Here is a 21363-nt window from a genome sequence, read left to right as displayed (position 1 = left end):
GCCCCTGGCCCTGACTGCAAAAAATCCTTATATCGAAGGGTGGACCCCACACCGAAGTTGTCCCCACCTCAAACTTGTGCTGCCCTGATAGACCCAAGGGAGCCCTACAAACTGACATCAGGAACCTGGACTGCTGAGTTTTCTTTCCCAGGGAAAATGGAAAAAGGATGTGCCCAGGGGCCCCTGGCCCTGACTGCAAAGAATCCTTATATCGAAGGATGGACCCCACACCAAAGTGTTCCCCACCTCAAACTTGTGCTGCCCTGATAGACCCAAGGGAGCCCTACAAACTGACATCAGGAACCTGGACTGCTGAGTTTTCTTTCCCAGGGAAAATGGAAAAAGGTTGTGCCCAGGGGCCCCTGGCTCTGGGGTGGGGCCTCACTGCAAAAAATCCTTATATCGAAGGATGGAGCCCACACCGAATTTGTCCCCATCTCAAACTTGTGCTGCCCTGATAGACCCAAGGGAGCCCTACAAACTGACATCAGGAACCTGGACTGCTGAGTTTTCTTTCCCAGGGAAAATGGAAAAAGGATGTGCCCAGGGGCCCCTGGCCCTGACTGCAAAAAATCCTTATATCGAAGGATGGAGCCCACACCGAAGTTGTCCCCACCTCAAACTTGTGCTGCCCTTATAGACCCAAGGGAGCCCTACAAACTGACATCAGGAACCTGGACTGCTGAGTTTTCTTTCCCAGGGAAAATGGAAAAAGGATGTGCCCAGTGGCCCCTGGCCCTGACTGCAAAAAATCCTTATATCGAAGGATGGAGCCCACACCGAAGTTGTCCCCACCTCAAACTTCTGCTGCCCTGATAGACCCAAGGGAGCCCTACAAACTGACATCAGGAACCTGGACTGCTGAGTTTCCTTTCCCACGGAAAATGGCCAAAGGATGTGCCCAGGGGCCCCTGGCCCTGGGCTGGGGCCTCACTGCAAATAATCCTTATATCGAAGGATGGACCCCACACCGAAGTTGTCCCCACCTCAAACTTGTGCTGCCCTGATAGACACAAGGGAGCCCTACAAACTGACATCAGGAACCTGGACTGTTGAGTTTTCTTTCCCAGGGAAAATGGAAAAAGGATGTGCCCAGGGGCCCCTAGCCCTGACTGCAAAAAATCCTTATATCGAAGGATGGACCCCACACCGAAGTTGTCCCCACCTCAAACTTGTGCTGCCCTGATAGACCCAAGGGAGCCCTACAAACTGACATCAGGAACCTGGACTGCTGAGTTTTCTTTCCCAGGGAAATTGGAAAAAGGATGTGCCCAGGGGCCCCTGGCCCTGGGCTGGGGCCTCACTACAAAAAATCCTTATATCGCAGGATGGACCCCACACCGAAATTGTCCCCACTTCAAACTTGTGCTGCCCTGATAGACCCAAGGGAGCCCTACAAACTGACATCAGGAACCTGGACTGCTGAGTTTTCTATCCCAGGGAAAATGGAAAAAGGATATGCCCAGGGGCCCCTGGCACTGACTGCAAAAAATCCTTATATCGAAGGATGGACCCCACACCGAATTTGTCCCCATCTCAAACTTGTGCTGCCCTGATAGACCCAAGGGAGCCCTACAAACTGACATCAGGAACCTGGACTGCTGAGTTTTCTTTCCCAGGGAAAATGGAAAAAGGATGTGCCCAGGGGGCCCTGGCCCTGACTGCAAAAAATCCTTATATCGAAGGATGGACCCCACACCAAAATTGCCCCACCTCAAACTTGTGCTGCCCTAATAGACCCAAGGGAGCCCTACAAACTGACATCAGGAACCTGGACTGCTGTGTTTTCTTTCCCAGGGAAAATGGAAAAAGGATGTGCCCAGGGGCCCCAGGCCCTGACTGCAAAAAATCCTTATATCGAAGGATGGACCCCACATCAAAGTGGTCCCCACCTCAAACTTGTGCTGCCCTGATACACCCAAGGGAACCCTACAAACTGACATCAGGAACCTGGACTGCTGAGTTTTCTTTCCCAGGGAAAATGGCCAAAGGATGTGCCCTGGGGCCCCTGGCCCTGACTGCAAAAAATCCTTATATCGAAGGATGGAGCCCACACCGAATTTGTCCCCATCTCAAACTTGTGCTGCCCTGATAGACCCAAGGGAGCCCTACAAAGTGACATCAGGAACCTGGTCTGCTGAGTTTTCTTTCCCAGGGAAAATGGAAAAAGGATGTGCCCAGGGGCCCCTGGCCCTGACTGCAAAAAATCCTTATATCGAAGGATGGAGCACACACCAAAGTTGTCCCCACCTCAAACTTTTGCTGCCCTGATACACCCAAGGGAACCCTACAAACTGACATCAGGAACCTGGACTGCCGAGTTTTCTTTCCCAGGGAAAATGGAAAAAGGTAGTGGCCAGGGGCCCCTAGCCCTGACTGCAAAAAATCCTTATATCGAAGGATGGACCCCACATTAAAGTAGTCCCCACCTAAAACTTGTGCTGCCCTGATAGACCCAAGGGAGCCCTACAAACTGACATCAGGAACCTGGACTGCTGAGTTTTCTTTCCCAGGGAAAATGGAAAAAGGATGTGCCCAGGGGCCCCTGGCCCTGGGCTGGGGCCTCACTACAAAAAATCCTTATATCGAAGGATGGACCCCACACCGAAGTTGTCCCCACTTCAAACTTGTGCTGCCCTGATAGACCCAAGGGAGCCCTACAAACTGACATCAGGAACCTGGACTGCTGAGTTTTCTATCCCAGGGAAAATGGAAAAAGGATATGCCCAGGGGCCCCTGGCACTGACTGCAAAAAATCCTTATATCGAAGGATGGACCCCACACCGAAGTTGTCCCCACCTCAAACTTGTGCTGCCCTGATAGACCCAAGGGAGCCCTACAAACTGACATCAGGAACCTGGACTGCTGAGTTTTTTTTCCCAGGGAAAATGGCCAAAGGATGTGCCCAGGGGGCCGTGGCCCTGACTGCAAAAAATCCTTATATCGAAGGATGGACCCCACACCAAAATTGCCCCACCTCAAACTTGTGCTGCCCTAATAGACCCAAGGGAGCCCTACAAACTGACATCAGGAACCTGGACTGCTGAGTTTTCTTTCCCAGGGAAAATGGAAAAAGGATGTGCCCAGGGGCCCCAGGCCCTGACTGCAAAAAATCCTTATATCGAAGGATGGACCCCACATCAAAGTGGTCCCCACCTCAAACTTGTGCTGCCCTGATACACCCAAGGGAACCCTACAAACTGACATCAGGAACCTGGACTGCTGAGTTTTCTTTCCCAGGGAAAATGGAAAAAGGATGTGCCCAGGGGGCCCTGGCCCTGACTGCCAACAATCCTTATATCGAAGGATGGAGCCCACACCGAAGTTGTCCCCACCTCAAACTTTTGCTACCCTGATACACCCAAGGGAACCCTACAAACTGACATCAGGAACCTGGACTGCTGAGTTTTCTTTCCCAGGGAAAATGGAAAAAGGTTGTGGCCAGGGGCCCCCGGCCCTGACTGCAAAAAATCCTTATATCGAAGGATGGACCCCACACCGAAGTTGTCCCCACCTCAAACTTGTGCTGCCCTGATAGACCCAAGGGAGCCCTACAAACTGACATCAGGAACCTGGACTGCTGAGTTTTCTTTCCCAGGGAAAATGGCCAAAGGATGTGCCCAGGGGCCCCTGGCCCTGACTGCAAAAAATCCTTATATCGAAGGATGGACCGCACACCAAAGCGTTCCCCACCTCAAACTTGTGCTGCCCTGATAGACCCAAGGGAGCCCTACAAACTGACATCAGGAACCTGGACTGCTGAGTTTTCTTTCCCAGGGAAAATGGAAAAAGGTTGTGCCCAGGGGCCCCTGGCCCTGGGGTGGGGCTTCACTGCAAAAAATCCTTATATCGAAGGATGGACCCCACACCGAAGTTGTCCCCACCTCAAACTTGTGCTGCCCTGATAGACCCAAGGGAGCCCTACAAACTGACATCAGGAACCTGGACTGCTGAGTTTTCTTTCCCAGGGAAAATGGAAAAAGGTTGTGCCCAGGGGCCCCTGGCCCTGACTGCAAAAAATCCTTATATCGAAGGATGGACCCCACACCAAAGTTGTCCCCACCTCAAACTTCTGCTGCCCTGATAGACCCAAGGGAGCCCTACAAACTGACATCAGGAACCTGGACTGCTGAGTTTTCTTTCCCAGGGAAAATGGAAAAAGGATATGCCCAGGGGCCCCTGGCCCTGACTGCAAAAAATCCTTATATCGAAGGGTGGACCCCACAACGAAGTTGTCCCCACCTCAAACTTGTGCTGCCCTGATAGACCCAAGGGAGCCCTACAAACTGACATCAGGAACCTGGACTGCTGAGTTTTCTTTCCCAGGGAAAATGGAAAAAGGATGTGCCCAGGGGCCCCTGGCCCTGACTGCAAAGAATCCTTATATCGAAGGATGGACCCCACACCGAAGTTGTCCCCACCTCAAACTTGTGCTGCCCTGATAGACCCAAGGGAGCCCTACAAACTGACATCAGGAACCTGGACTGCTGAGTTTTCTTTCCCAGGGAAAATGGAAAAAGGTTGTGCCCAGGGGCCCCTGGCCCTGGGCTGGGGCCTCACTGCAAATAATCCTTATATCGAAGGATGGACCCCACACCGAAGTTGTCCCCACCTCAAACTTGTGCTGCCCTGATAGACACAAGGGAGCCCTACAAACTGACATCAGGAACCTGGACTGCTGAGTTTTCTTTCCCAGGGAAAATGGAAAAAGGATGTGCCCAGGGGCCCCTAGCCCTGACTGCAAAAAATCCTTATATCGAAGGATGGACCCCACACCAAAGTTGTCCCCACCTCAAACTTGTGCTGCCCTGATAGACCCAAGGGAGCCCTACAAACTGACATCAGGAACCTGGACTGCTGAGTTTTCTTTCCCAGGGAAAATGGCCAAAGGATGTGCCCAGGGGGCCCTGGCCCTGACTGCAAAAAATCCTTATATCGAAGGATGGACCCCACACCAAAATTGCCCCACCTCAAACTTGTGCTGCCCTGATAGACCCAAGGGAGCCCTACAAACTGACATCAGGAACCTGGACTGCTGAGTTTTCTTTCCCAGGGAAAATGGAAAAAGGATGTGCCCAGGGGCCCCTGGCCCTGACTGCAAAAAATCCTTATATCGAAGGATGGACCCCACACCAAAGTGTTCCCCACCTCAAACTTGTGCTGCCCTGATAGACCCAAGGGAGCCCTACAAACTGACATCAGGAACCTGGACTGCTGAGTTTTCTTTCCCACGGAAAATGGCCAAAGGATGTGGCCAGGGGCCCCTGGCCCTGACTGCAAAAAATCCTTATATCGAAGGATGGGCCCCACATCAAAGTTGTCCCCACCTCAAACTTGTGCTGCCCTGATAGACCCAAGGGAGCCCTACAAACTGACATCAGGAACCTGGACTGCTGAGTTTTCTTTCCCAGGGAAAATGGCCAAAGGGTGTGCCCAGGGGCCCCTGGCCCTGACTGCAAAAAATCCTTATATCGAAGGATGGATCCCACACCAAAGCGTTCCCCACCTCAAACTTGTGCTGCCCTGATAGACCCAAGGGAGCCCTACACACTGACATGAGGAACCTGGACTGCTGAGTTTTCTTTCCCAGGGAAAATGGAAAAAGGTTGTGCCCAGGGGCCCCTGGCCCTGGGGTGGGGCCTCACTGCAAAAAATCCTTATATCGAAGGATGGACCCCACACCGAAGTTGTCCCCACCTCAAACTTGTGCTGCCCTGATAGACCCAAGGGAGCCCTACAAACTGACATCAGGAACCTGGACTGCTGAGTTTTCTTTCCCAGGGAAAATGGAAAAAGGTTGTGCTTAGGGGCCCCTGCCCCTGACTGCAAAAAATCCTTATATCGAAGGATGGACCCCACACCAAAGTTGTCCCCACCTCAAACTTGTGCTGCTCTGATAGACCCAAGGGAGCCCTACAAACTGACATCAGGAACCTGGACTGCTGAGTTTTCTTTCCCAGGGAAAATGGAAAAAGGATATGCCCAGGGGCCCCTGGCCCTGACTGCAAAAAATCCTTATATCGAAGGGTGGACCCCACACCGAAGTTGTCCCCACCTCAAACTTGTGCTGCCCTGATAGACCCAAGGGAGCCCTACAAACTGACATCAGGAACCTGGACTGCTGAGTTTTCTTTCCCAGGGAAAATGGAAAAAGGATGTGCCCAGGGGCCCCTGGCCCTGACTGCAAAGAATCCTTATATCGAAGGATGGAGCCCACACCGAAGTTGTCCCCACCTCAAACTTGTGCTGCCCTGATAGACCCAAGGGAGCCCTACAAACTGACATCAGGAACCTGGACTGCTGAGTTTTCTTTCCCAGGGAAAATGGAAAAAGGATGTGCCCAGGGGCCCCTGGCCCTGGGCTGGGTCCTCACAACAAAAAATCCTTATATCGAAGGATGGACCCCACACCGTTGTTGTCCCCACTTCAAACTTGTGCTGCCCTGATAGACCCAAGGGAGCCCTACAAACTGACATCAGGAACCTGGACTGCTGAGTTTTCTTTCCCAGGGAAAATGGAAAAAGGATATGCCCAGGGGCCCCTGGCCCTGACTGCAAAAAATCCTTATATCGAAGGATGGACCCCACACCGAAGTTGTCCCCACCTCAAACTTGTGCTGCCCTGATAGACCCAAGGGAGCCCTACAAACTGACATCAGGAACCTGGACTGCTGAGTTTTCTTTCCCAGGGAAAATGGCCAAAGGATGTGCCCAGGGGGCCCTGGCCCTGACTGCAAAAAAGCCTTATATCGAAGGATGGACCCCACACCAAAATTGCCCCACCTCAAACTTGTGCTGCCCTGATAGACCCAAGGGAGCCCTACAAACTGACATCAGGAACCTGGACTGCTGAGTTTTCTTTCCCAGGGAAAATGGAAAAAGGATGTGCCCAGGGGCCCCTGGCCCTGACTGCAAAGAATCCTTATATCGAAGGATGGACCCCACACCAAAGTGTTCCCCACCTCAAACTTGTGCTGCCCTGATAGACCCAAGGGAGCCCTACAAACTGACATCAGGAACCTGGACTGCTGAGTTTTCTTTCCCAGGGAAAATGGAAAAAGGTTGTGCCCAGGGGCCCCTGGCTCTGGGGTGGGGCCTCACTGCAAAAAATCCTTATATCGAAGGATGGAGCCCACACCGAAGTTGTCCCCACCTCAAACTTGTGCTGCCCTGATAGACCCAAGGGAGCCCTACAAACTGACATCAGGAACCTGGACTGCTGAGTTTTCTTTCCCAGGGAAAATGGAAAAAGGATGTGCCCAGGGGCCCCTGGCCCTGACTGCAAAAAATCCTTATATCGAAGGATGGAGCCCACACCGAAGTTGTCCCCACCTCAAACTTCTGCTGCCCTGATAGACCCAAGGGAGCCCTACAAACTGACATCAGGAACCTGGACTGCTGAGTTTTCTTTCCCACGGAAAATGGCCAAAGGATGTGCCCAGGGGCCCCTGGCCCTGGGCTGGGACCTGACTGCAAAAAATCCTTATATCGAAGGATGGACCCCACACCGAAGTTGTCCCCACCTCAAACTTGTGCTGCCCTGATAGACCCAAGGGAGCCCTACAAACTGACATCAGGAACCTGGACTGCTGAGTTTTCTTTCCCAGGGAAAATGGAAAAAGGATGTGCCCAGGGGCCCCTAGCCCTGACTGCAAAAAATCCTTATATCGAAGGATGGACCCCACACCGAAGTTGTCCCCACCTCAAACTTGTGCTGCCCTGATAGACCCAAGGGAGCCCTACAAACTGACATCAGGAACCTGGACTGCTGAGTTTTCTTTCCCAGGGAAAATGGAAAAAGGATGTGCCCAGGGGCCCCTGGCCCTGGGCTGGGGCCTCACTACAAAAAATCCTTATATCGAAGGATGGACCCCACACCGAAGTTGTCCCCACTTCAAACTTGTGCTGCCCTGATAGACCCAAGGGAGCCCTACAAACTGACATCAGGAACCTGGACTGCTGAGTTTTCTTTCCCAGGGAAAATGGAAAAAGGATATGCCCAGGGGCCCCTGGCACTGACTGCAAAAAATCCTTATATTGAAGGATGGACCCCACACCAAAGTGTTCCCCACCTCAAACTTGTGCTGCCCTCATAGACCCAAGGGAGCCCTACAAACTGACATCAGGAAGCTGGACTGCAGAGTTTTCTTTCCCAGGGAAAATGGAAAAAGGTTGTGCCCAGGGGGCCCAGGCCCTGACTGCAAAAAATCCTTGTATCGAAGGATGGACCCCACACCAAAGTTGTCCCCACCTCAAACTTGTGCTGCCCTGATAGACCCAAGGGAGCCCTACAAACTGACATCAGGAACCTGGACTGCTGAGTTTTCTTTCCCAGGGAAAATGGCCAAAGCATGTGCCCAGGGGGCCCTGGCCCTGACTGCAAAAAAGCCTTATATCGAAGGATGGACCCCACACCAAAATTGCCCCACCTCAAACTTGTGCTGCCCTAATAGACCCAAGGGAGCCCTACAAACTGACATCAGGAACCTGGACTGCTGAGTTTTCTTTCCCAGGGAAAATGGAAAAAGGATGTGCCCAGGGGCCCCAGGCCCTGACTGCAAAAAATCCTTATATCGAAGGATGGACCCCACATCAAAGTGGTCCCCACCTCAAACTTGTGCTGCCCTGATACACCCAAGGGAACCCTACAAACTGACATCAGGAACCCGGACTGCTGAGTTTTCTTTCCCAGGGTAAATGGAAAAAGGATGAGCCCAGGGGGCCCTGGCCCTGACTGCAAACAATCATTATATCGAAGGATGGAGCCCACACCGAAGTTGTCCCCACCTCAAACTTTTGCTGCCCTGATACACCCAAGGGAACCCTACAAACTGACATCAGGAACCTGGACTGCTGAGTTTTCTTTCCCAGGGAAAATGGAAAAAGGTTGTGCCCAGGGGCCCCTGGCCCTGACTGCAAAGAATCCTTATATCGAAGGATGGGCCCCACACCAAAGTTGTCCCCACCTCAAACTTGTGCTGCCCTGATAGACCCAAGGGAGCCCTACAAACTGACATCAGGAACCTGGACTGCTGAGTTTTCTTTCCCAGGGAAAATGGAAAAAGGATGTGCCCAGGGGCCCCTGGCCCTGACTGCAAAAAATCCTTATATCGAAGGATGGACCCCACACCGAAGTTGTCCCCACCTCAAACTTGTGCTGCCCTGATAGACCCAAGGGAGCCCTACAAACTGACATCAGGAACCTGGACTGCTGAGTTTTCTTTCCCAGGGAAAATGGAAAAAGGATGTGCCCAGGGGACCCTGGCCCTGACTGCAAAAAATCCTTATATCGAAGGATGGAGCCCACACCGAAGTTGTCCCCACCTCAAACTTGTGCTGCCCTGATAGACCCAAGGGAGCCCTACAAACTGACATCAGGAACCTGGACTGCTGAGTTTTCTTTCCCACGGAAAATGGCCAAAGGATGTGCCCAGCGGCCCCTGGCCCTGGGCTGGAGCCTGACTGCAAAAAATCCTTATATCGAAGGATGGACCCCACACCGAAGTTGTCCCCACCTCAAACTTGTGCTGCCCTGATACACCCAAGGGAGCCCTACAAACTGACATCAGGAACCTGGACTGCTGAGTTTTCTTTCCCAGGGAAAATGGAAAAAGGTTGTGCCCAGGGGGCCCAGGCCCTGACTGCAAAAAATCCTTGTATCGAAGGATGGACCCCACACCAAAGTTGTCCCCACCTCAAACTTGTGCTGCCCTGATAGACCCAAGGGAGCCCTACAAACTGACATCAGGAACCTGGACTGCTGAGTTTTCTTTCCCAGGGAAAATGGCCAAAGGATGTGCCCAGGGGGCCCTGGCCCTGACTGCAAAAAATCCTTATATCGAAGGATGGACCCCACACCAAAATTGCCCCACCTCAAACTTGTGCTGCCCTAGTAGACCCAAGGGAGCCCTACAAACTGACATCAGGAACCTGGACTGCTGAGTTTTCTTTCCCAGGGAAAATGGAAAAAGGATGTGCCCAGGGGCCCCAGGCCCTGACTGCAAAAAATCCTTATATCGAAGGATGGAGCCCACATCAAAGTGGTCCCCACCTCAAACTTGTGCTGCCCTGATACACCCAAGGGAACCCTACAAACTGACATCAGGAACCTGGACTGATGAGTTTTCTTTCCCAGGGAAAATGGAAAAAGGATGTGCCCAGGGGGCCCTGGCCCTGACTGCAAACAATCCTTATATCGAAGGATGGAGCCCACACCGAAGTTGTCCCCACCTCAAACTTTTGCTGCCCTGATACACCCAAGGGAACCCTACAAACTGACATCAGGAACCTGGACTGCTGAGTTTTCTTTCCCAGGGAAAATGGAAAAAGGTTTTGGCCAGGGGCCCCTGGCCCTGACTGCAAAAAATCCTTATATCGAAGGATGGACCCCACACCGAAGTTGTCCCCACCTCAAACTTGTGCTGCCCTGATAGACCCAAGGGAGCCCTACAAACTGACATCAGGAATCTGGACTGCTGAGTTTTCTTTCCCAGGGAAAATGGCCAAAGGATGTGCCCAGGGGCCCCTGGTCCTGACTGCAAAAAATCCTTATATCGAAGGATGGACCCCACACCAAAGCGTTCCCCACCTCAAACTTGTGCTGCCCTGATAGACCCAAGGGAGCCCTACAAACTGACATCAGGAACCTGGACTGCTGAGTTTTCTTTCCCAGGGAAAATGGAAAAAGGTTGTGCCCAGGGGCCCCTGGCCCTGGGGTGGGGCCTCACTGCAAAAAATCCTTATATCGAAGGATGGACCCCACACCGAAGTTGTCCCCACCTCAAACTTGTGCTGCCCTGATAGACCCAAGGGAGCCCTACAAACTGACATCAGGAACCTGGACTGCTGAGTTTTCTTTCCCAGGGAAAATGGAAAAAGGTTGTGCCCAGGGGCCCCTGGCCCTGACTGCAAAAAATCCTTATATCGAAGGATGGACCCCACACCAAAGTTGTCCCCACCTCAAACTTGTGCTGCCCTGATAGACCCAAGGGAGCCCTACAAACTGACATCAGGAACCTGGACTGCTGAGTTTTCTTTCCCAGGGAAAATGGAAAAAGGATGTGCCCAGGGGCCCCTGGCCCTGACTGCAAAGAATCCTTATATCGAAGGATGGACCCCACACCAAAATTGCCCCACCTCAAACTTGTGCTGCCCTGATAGACCCAAGGGAGCCCTACAAACTGACATCAGGAACCTGGACTGCTGAGTTTTCTTTCCCAGGGAAAATGGAAAAAGGATGTGCCCAGGGGCCCCTGGCCCTGACTGCAAAGAATCCTTATATCGAAGGATGGACCCCACACCAAAGTGTTCCCCACCTCAAACTTGTGCTGCCCTGATAGACCCAAGGGAGCCCTACAAACTGACATCAGGAACCTGGACTGCTGAGTTTTCTTTCCCAGGGAAAATGGAAAAAGGTTGTGCCCAGGGGCCCCTGGCTCTGGGGTGGGGCCTCACTGCAAAAAATCCTTATATCGAAGGATGGAGCCCACACCGAATTTGTCCCCACCTCAAACTTGTGCTGCCCTGATAGACCCAAGGGAGCCCTACAAACTGACATCAGGAACCTGGACTGCTGAGTTTTCTTTCCCAGGGAAAATGGAAAAAGGATGTGGCCAGGGGCCCCTGGCCCTGACTGCAAAAAATCCTTATATCGAAGGATGGACCCCACACCGAAGTTGTCCCCACCTCAAACTTGTGCTGCCCTGATAGACCCAAGGGAGCCCTACAAACTGACATCAGGAACCTGGACTGCTGAGTTTTCTTTCCCAGGGAAAATGGAAAAAGGATGTGCCCAGGGGCCCCTGGCCCTGACTGCAAAAAATCCTTATATCGAAGGATGGAGCCCACACCGAAGTTGTCCCCACCTCAAACTTGTGCTGCCCTGATAGACCCAAGGGAGCCCTACAAACTGACATCAGGAACCTGGACTGCTGAGTTTTCTTTCCCAGGGAAAATGGAAAAAGGATGTGCCCAGGGGCCCCTGGCCCTCGGCTGGGGCCTGACTGCAAAAAATCCTTATATCGAAGGATGGACCCCACACCGAAGTTGTCCCCACCTCAAACTTGTGCTGCCCTGATAGACCCAAGGGAGCCCTACAAACTGACATCAGGAACCTGGACTGCTGAGTTTTCTTTCCCAGGGAAAATGGAAAAAGGATGTGCCCAGGGGCCCCTGGCCCTGGGCTGGGGCCTCACTACAAAAAATCCTTATATCGAAGGATGGACCCCACACCAAAGTTGTCCCCACTTCAAACTTGTGCTGCCCTGATAGACCCAAGGGAGCCCTACAAACTGACATCAGGAACCTGGACTGATGAGTTTTCTTTCCCAGGGAAAATGGAAAAAGGATATGCCCAGGGGCCCCTGGCACTGACTGCAAAAAATCCTTATATTGAAGGATGGACCCCACACCAAAGTTGTCCCCACCTCAAACTTCTGCTGCCCTCATAGACCCAAGGGAGCCCTACAAACTGACATCAGGAAGCTGGACTGCAGAGTTTTCTTTCCCAGGGAAAATGGAAAAAGGTTGTGCCCAGGGGGCCCAGGCCCTGACTGCAAAAAATCCTTGTATCGAAGGATGGACCCCACACCAAAGTTGTCCCCACCTCAAACTTGTGCTGCCCTGATAGACCCAAGGGAGCCCTACAAACTGACATCAGGAACCTGGACTGCTGAGTTTTCTTTCCCAGGGAAAATGGCCAAAGGATGTGCCCAGGGGGCCCTGGCCCTGACTTCAAAAAATCATTATATCGAAGGATGGACCCCACACCAAAATTGCCCCACCTCAAACTTGTGCTGCCCTAGTAGACCCAAGGGAGCCCTACAAACTGACATCAGGAACCTGGACTGCTGAGTTTTCTTTCCCAGGGAAAATGGAAAAAGGATGTGCCCAGGGGCCCCAGGCCCTGACTGCAAAAAATCCTTATATCGAAGGATGGAGCCCACATCAAATTTGTCCCCACCTCAAACTTGTGCTGCCCTGATACACCCAAGGGAACCCTACAAACTGACATCAGGAACCTGGACTGATGAGTTTTCTTTCCCAGGGAAAATGGAAAAAGGATGTGCCCAGGGGGCCCTGGCCCTGACTGCAAACAATCCTTATATCGAAGGATGGAGCCCACACCGAAGTTGTCCCCACCTCAAACTTTTGCTGCCCTGATACACCCAAGGGAACCCTACAAACTGACATCAGGAACCTGGACTGCTGAGTTTTCTTTCCCAGGGAAAATGGAAAAAGGTTTTGGCCAGGGGCCCCTGGCCCTGACTGCAAAAAATCCTTATATCGAAGGATGGACCCCACACCGAAGTTGTCCCCACCTCAAACTTGTGCTGCCCTGATAGACCCAAGGGAGCCCTACAAACTGACATCAGGAATCTGGACTGCTGAGTTTTCTTTCCCAGGGAAAATGGCCAAAGGATGTGCCCAGGGGCCCCTGGTCCTGACTGCAAAAAATCCTTATATCGAAGGATGGACCCCACACCAAAGCGTTCCCCACCTCAAACTTGTGCTGCCCTGATAGACCCAAGGGAGCCCTACAAACTGACATCAGGAACCTGGACTGCTGAGTTTTCTTTCCCAGGGAAAATGGAAAAAGGTTGTGCCCAGGGGCCCCTGGCCCTGGGGTGGGGCCTCACTGCAAAAAATCCTTATATCGAAGGATGGACCCCACACCGAAGTTGTCCCCACCTCAAACTTTGCTGCCCTGATAGACCCAAGGGAGCCCTACAAACTGACATCAGGAACCTGGACTGCTGAGTTTTCTTTCCCAGGGAAAATGGAAAAAGGTTGTGCCCAGGGGCCCCTGGCCCTGACTGCAAAAAATCCTTATATCGAAGGATGGACCCCACACCAAAGTTGTCCCCACCTCAAACTTGTGCTGCCCTGATAGACCCAAGGGAGCCCTACAAACTGACATCAGGAACCTGGACTGCTGAGTTTTCTTTCCCAGGGAAAATGGAAAAAGGATGTGCCCAGGGGCCCCTGGCCCTGACTGCAAAGAATCCTTATATCGAAGGATGGACCCCACACCGAAGTTGTCCCCACCTCAAACTTGTGCTGCCCTGATAGACCCAAGGGAGCCCTACAAACTGACATCAGGAACCTGGACTGCTGAGTTTTCTTTCCCAGGGAAAATGGAAAAAGGTTGTGCCCAGGGGCCCCTGGCCCTGACCGCAAAAAATCCTTATATCGAAGGATGGAGCCCACACCGAAGTTGTCCCCACCTCAAACTTGTGCTGCCCTGATAGACCCAAGGGAGCCCTACAAACTGACATCAGGAACCTGGACTGCTGAGTTTTCTTTCCCACGGAAAATGGCCAAAGGATGTGCCCAGGGGCCCCGGGCCCTGGGCTGGGGCCTCACTGCAAAAAATCCTTATATCGAAGGATGGACCCCACACCGAAGTTGTCCCCACCTCAAACTTGTGCTGCCCTGATAGACCCAAGGGAGCCCTACAAACTGACATCAGGAACCTGGACTGCTGAGTTTTCTTTCCCAGGGAAAATGGCCAAAGGATGTGCCCAGGGGGCCCTGGCCCTGACTGCAAAAAATCCTTATATCGAAGGATGGACCCCACACCAAAATTGCCCCACCTCAAACTTGTGCTGCCCTGATAGACCCAAGGGAGCCCTACAAACTGACATCAGGAACCTGGACTGCTGAGTTTTCTTTCCCAGGGAAAATGGAAAAAGGATGTGCCCAGGGGCCCCTGGCCCTGACTGTAAAGAATCCTTATATCGAAGGATGGACCCCACACCAAAGTGTTCCCCACCTCAAACTTGTGCTGCCCTGATAGACCCAAGGGAGCCCTACAAACTGACATCAGGAACCTGGACTGCTGAGTTTTCTTTCCCAGGGAAAATGGAAAAAGGTTGTGCCCAGGGGGCCCTGGCCCTGACTGCAAACAATCCTTATATCGAAGGATGGAGCCCACACCGAAGTTGTCCCCACCTCAAACTTTTGCTGCCCTGATACACCCAAGGGAACCCTACAAACTGACATCAGGAACCTGGACTGCTGAGTTTTCTTTCCCAGGGAAAATGGAAAAAGGTTGTGGCCAGGGGCCCCTGGCCCTGACTGCAAAAAATCCTTATATCGAAGGATGGACCCCACATCAAAGTTGTCCCCACCTTAAACTTGTGCTGCCCTGATAGACCCAAGGGAGCCCTACAAACTGACATCAGGAACCTGGACTGCTGAGTTTTCTTTCCCAGGGAAAATGGCCAAAGGATGTGCCCAGGGGCCCCTGGCCCTGACTGCAAAAAATCCTTATATCGAAGGATGGACCCCACACCAAAGCGTTCCCCACCTCAAACTTGTGCTGCCCTGATAGACCCAAGGGAGCCCTACAAACTGACATGAGGAACCTGGACTGCTGAGTTTTCTTTCCCAGGGAAAATGGAAAAAGGTTGTGCCCAGGGGCCCCTGGCCCTGGGGTGGGGCCTCACTGCAAAAAATCCTTATATCGAAGGATGGACCCCACACCGAAGTTGTCCCCACCTCAAACTTGTGCTGCCCTGATAGACCCAAGGGAGCCCTACAAACTGACATCAGGAACCTGGACTGCTGAGTTTTCTTTCCCAGGGAAAATGGAAAAAGGTTGTGCCCAGGGGCCCCTGGCCCTGACTGCAAAAAATCCTTATATCGAAGGATGGACCCCACACCAAAGTTGTCCCCACCTCAAACTTGTGCTGCTCTGATAGACCCAAGGGAGCCCTACAAACTGACATCAGGAACCTGGACTGCTGAGTTTTCTTTCCCAGGGAAAATGGAAAAAGGATATGCCCAGGGGCCCCTGGCCCTGACTGCAAAAAATCCTTATATCGAAGGGTGGACCCCACACCGAAGTTGTCCCCACCTCAAACTTGTGCTGCCCTGATAGACCCAAGGGAGCCCTACAAACTGACATCAGGAACCTGGACTGCTGAGTTTTCTTTCCCAGGGAAAATGGAAAAAGGATGTGCCCAGGGGCCCCTGGCCCTGACTGCAAAGAATCCTTATATCGAAGGATGGACCCCACACCAAAGTGTTCCCCACCTCAAACTTGTGCTGCCCTGATAGACCCAAGGGAGCCCTACAAACTGACATCAGGAACCTGGACTGCTGAGTTTTCTTTCCCAGGGAAAATGGAAAAAGGTTGTGCCCAGGGGCCCCTGGCTCTGGGGTGGGGCCTCACTGCAAAAAATCCTTATATCGAAGGATGGAGCCCACACCGAATTTGTCCCCACCTCAAACTTGTGCTGCCCTGATAGACCCAAGGGAGCCCTACAAACTGACATCAGGAACCTGGACTGCTGAGTTTTCTTTCCCAGGGAAAATGGAAAAAGGATGTGCCCAGGGGCCCCTGGCCCTGGGCTGGGGCCTCACTACAAAAAATCCTTATATCGAAGGATGGACCCCACACCAAAGTTGTCCACACTTCAAACTTGTGCTGCCCTGATAGACCCAAGGGAGCCCTACAAACTGACATCAGGAACCTGGACTGCTGAGTTTTCTTTCCCAGGGAAAATGGAAAAAGGATATGCCCAGGGGCCCCTGGCACTGACTGCAAAAAATCCTTATATTGAAGGATGGACCCCACACCAAAGTTGTCCCCACCTCAAACTTGTGCTGCCCTGATAGACCCAAGGGAGCCCTACAAACTGACATCAGGAACCTGGACTGCAGAGTTTTCTTTCCCAGGGAAAATGGAAAAAGGTTGTGCCCAGGGGGCCCAGGCCCTGACTGCAAAAAATCCTTGTATCGAAGGATGGACCCCACACCAAAGTTGTCCCCACCTCAAACTTGTGCTGCCCTGATAGACCCAAGGGAGCCCTACAAACTGACATCAGGAACCTGGACTGCTGAGTTTTCTTTCCCAGGGAAAATGGCCAAAGGATGTGCCCAGGGGGCCCTGGCCCTGACTGCAAAAAATCCTTATATCGAAGGATGGACCCCACACCAAAATTGCCCCACCTCAAACTTGTGCTGCCCTAGTAGACCCAAGGGAGCCCTACAAACTGACATCAGGAACCTGGACTGCTGAGTTTTCTTTCCCAGGGAAAATGGAAAAAGGATGTGCCCAGGGGCCCCAGGCCCTGACTGCAAAAAATCCTTATATCGAAGGATGGAGCCCACATCAAAGTGGTCCCCACCTCAAACTTGTGCTGCCCTGATACACCCAAGGGAACCCTACAAACTGACATCAGGAACCTGGACTGATGAGTTTTCTTTCCCAGGGAAAATGGAAAAAGGATGTGCCCAGGGGGCCCTGGCCCTGACTGCAAACAATCCTTATATCGAAGGATGGAGCCCACACCGAAGTTGTCCCCACCTCAAACTTTTGCTGCCCTGATACACCCAAGGGAACCCTACAAACTGACATCAGGAACCTGGACTGCTGAGTTTTCTTTCCCAGGGAAAATGGAAAAAGGTTTTGGCCAGGGGCCCCTGGCCCTGACTGCAAAAAATCCTTATATCGAAGGATGGACCCCACACCGAAGTTGTCCCCACCTCAAACTTGTGCTGCCCTGATAGACCCAAGGGAGCCCTACAAACTGACATCAGGAATCTGGACTGCTGAGTTTTCTTTCCCAGGGAAAATGGCCAAAGGATGTGCCCAGGGGCCCCTGGTCCTGACTGCAAAAAATCCTTATATCGAAGGATGGACCCCACACCAAAGCGTTCCCCACCTCAAACTTGTGCTGCCCTGATAGACCCAAGGGAGCCCTACAAACTGACATCAGGAACCTGGACTGCTGAGTTTTCTTTCCCAGGGAAAATGGAAAAAGGTTGTGCCCAGGGGCCCCTGGCCCTGGGGTGGGGCCTCACTGCAAAAAATCCTTATATCGAAGGATGGACCCCACACCGAAGTTGTCCCCACCTCAAACTTGTGCTGCCCTGATAGACCCAAGGGAGCCCTACAAACTGACATCAGGAACCTGGACTGCTGAGTTTTCTTTCCCAGGGAAAATGGAAAAAGGTTGTGCCCAGGGGCCCCTGGCCCTGACTGCAAAAAATCCTTATATCGAAGGATGGACCCCACACCAAAGTTGTCCCCACCTCAAACTTGTGCTGCCCTGATAGACCCAAGGGAGCCCTACAAACTGACATCAGGAACCTGGACTGCTGAGTTTTCTTTCCCAGGGAAAATGGAAAAAGGATGTGCCCAGGGGCCCCTGGCCCTGACTGCAAAGAATCCTTATATCGAAGGATGGACCCCACACCAAAATTGCCCCACCTCAAACTTGTGCTGCCCTGATAGACCCAAGGGAGCCCTACAAACTGACATCAGGAACCTGGACTGCTGAGTTTTCTTTCCCAGGGAAAATGGAAAAAGGATGTGCCCAGGGGCCCCTGGCCCTGACTGCAAAGAATCCTTATATCGAAGGATGGAGCCCACACCGAATTTGTCCCCACCTCAAACTTGTGCTGCCCTGATAGACCCAAGGGAGCCCTACAAACTGACATCAGGAACCTGGACTGCTGAGTTTTCTTTCCCAGGGAAAATGGAAAAAGGATGTGGCCAGGGGCCCCTGGCCCTGACTGCAAAAAATCCTTATATCGAAGGATGGACCCCACACCGAAGTTGTCCCCACCTCAAACTTGTGCTGCCCTGATAGACCCAAGGGAGCCCTACAAACTGACATCAGGAACCTGGACTGCTGAGTTTTCTTTCCCAGGGAAAATGGAAAAAGGATGTGCCCAGGGGCCCCTGGCCCTGACTGCAAAAAATCCTTATATCGAAGGATGGAGCCCACACCGAAGTTGTCCCCACCTCAAACTTGTGCTGCCCTGATAGACCCAAGGGAGCCCTACAAACTGACATCAGGAACCTGGACTGCTGAGTTTTCTTTCCCAGGGAAAATGGAAAAAGGATGTGCCCAGGGGCCCCTGGCCCTCGGCTGGGGCCTGACTGCAAAAAATCCTTATATCGAAGGATGGACCCCACACCGAAGTTGTCCCCACCTCAAACTTGTGCTGCCCTGATAGACCCAAGGGAGCCCTACAAACTGACATCAGGAACCTGGACTGCTGAGTTTTCTTTCCCAGGGAAAATGGAAAAAGGATGTGCCCAGGGGCCCCTGGCCCTGGGCTGGGGCCTCACTACAAAAAATCCTTATATCGAAGGATGGACCCCACACCAAAGTTGTCCCCACTTCAAACTTGTGCTGCCCTGATAGACCCAAGGGAGCCCTACAAACTGACATCAGGAACCTGGACTGATGAGTTTTCTTTCCCAGGGAAAATGGAAAAAGGATATGCCCAGGGGCCCCTGGCACTGACTGCAAAAAATCCTTATATTGAAGGATGGACCCCACACCAAAGTTGTCCCCACCTCAAACTTCTGCTGCCCTCATAGACCCAAGGGAGCCCTACAAACTGACATCAGGAAGCTGGACTGCAGAGTTTTCTTTCCCAGGGAAAATGGAAAAAGGTTGTGCCCAGGGGGCCCAGGCCCTGACTGCAAAAAATCCTTGTATCGAAGGATGGACCCCACACCAAAGTTGTCCCCACCTCAAACTTGTGCTGCCCTGATAGACCCAAGGGAGCCCTACAAACTGACATCAGGAACCTGGACTGCTGAGTTTTCTTTCCCAGGGAAAATGGCCAAAGGATGTGCCCAGGGGGCCCTGGCCCTGACTTCAAAAAATCATTATATCGAAGGATGGACCCCACACCAAAATTGCCCCACCTCAAACTTGTGCTGCCCTAGTAGACCCAAGGGAGCCCTACAAACTGACATCAGGAACCTGGACTGCTGAGTTTTCTTTCCCAGGGAAAATGGAAAAAGGATGTGCCCAGGGGCCCCAGGCCCTGACTGCAAAAAATCCTTATATCGAAGGATGGAGCCCACATCAAATTTGTCCCCACCTCAAACTTGTGCTGCCCTGATACACCCAAGGGAACCCTACAAACTGACATCAGGAACCTGGACTGATGAGTTTTCTTTCCCAGGGAAAATGGAAAAAGGATGTGCCCAGGGGGCCCTGGCCCTGACTGCAAACAATCCTTATATCGAAGGATGGAGCCCACACCGAAGTTGTCCCCACCTCAAACTTTTGCTGCCCTGATACACCCAAGGGAACCCTACAAACTGACATCAGGAACCTGGACTGCTGAGTTTTCTTTCCCAGGGAAAATGGAAAAAGGTTTTGGCCAGGGGCCCCTGGCCCTGACTGCAAAAAATCCTTATATCGAAGGATGGACCCCACACCGAAGTTGTCCCCACCTCAAACTTGTGCTGCCCTGATAGACCCAAGGGAGCCCTACAAACTGACATCAGGAATCTGGACTGCTGAGTTTTCTTTCCCAGGGAAAATGGCCAAAGGATGTGCCCAGGGGCCCCTGGTCCTGACTGCAAAAAATCCTTATATCGAAGGATGGACCCCACACCAAAGCGTTCCCCACCTCAAACTTGTGCTGCCCTGATAGACCCAAGGGAGCCCTACAAACTGACATCAGGAACCTGGACTGCTGAGTTTTCTTTCCCAGGGAAAATGGAAAAAGGTTGTGCCCAGGGGCCCCTGGCCCTGGGGTGGGGCCTCACTGCAAAAAATCCTTATATCGAAGGATGGACCCCACACCGAAGTTGTCCCCACCTCAAACTTTGCTGCCCTGATAGACCCAAGGGAGCCCTACAAACTGACATCAGGAACCTGGACTGCTGAGTTTTCTTTCCCAGGGAAAATGGAAAAAGGTTGTGCCCAGGGGCCCCTGGCCCTGACTGCAAAAAATCCTTATATCGAAGGATGGACCCCACACCAAAGTTGTCCCCACCTCAAACTTGTGCTGCCCTGATAGACCCAAGGGAGCCCTACAAACTGACATCAGGAACCTGGACTGCTGAGTTTTCTTTCCCAGGGAAAATGGAAAAAGGATGTGCCCAGGGGCCCCTGGCCCTGACTGCAAAGAATCCTTATATCGAAGGATGGACCCCACACCGAAGTTGTCCCCACCTCAAACTTGTGCTGCCCTGATAGACCCAAGGGAGCCCTACAAACTGACATCAGGAACCTGGACTGCTGAGTTTTCTTTCCCAGGGAAAATGGAAAAAGGTTGTGCCCAGGGGCCCCTGGCCCTGACCGCAAAAAATCCTTATATCGAAGGATGGAGCCCACACCGAAGTTGTCCCCACCTCAAACTTCTGCTGCCCTCATAGACCCAAGGGAGCCCTACAAACTGACATCAGGAACCTGGACTGCTGAGTTTTCTTTCCCACGGAAAATGGCCAAAGGATGTGCCCAGGGGCCCCGGGCCCTGGGCTGGGGCCTCACTGCAAAAAATCCTTATATCGAAGGATGGACCCCACACCGAAGTTGTCCCCACCTCAAACTTGTGCTGCCCTGATAGACCCAAGGGAGCCCTACAAACTGACATCAGG

This window comes from Lonchura striata, chromosome 7 (assembly GCF_046129695.1).
Source record: "Lonchura striata isolate bLonStr1 chromosome 7, bLonStr1.mat, whole genome shotgun sequence".
Taxonomy (NCBI): Eukaryota; Metazoa; Chordata; class Aves; order Passeriformes; family Estrildidae; genus Lonchura; species Lonchura striata.
Note: the sequence above shows the minus strand (reverse complement) of the source record.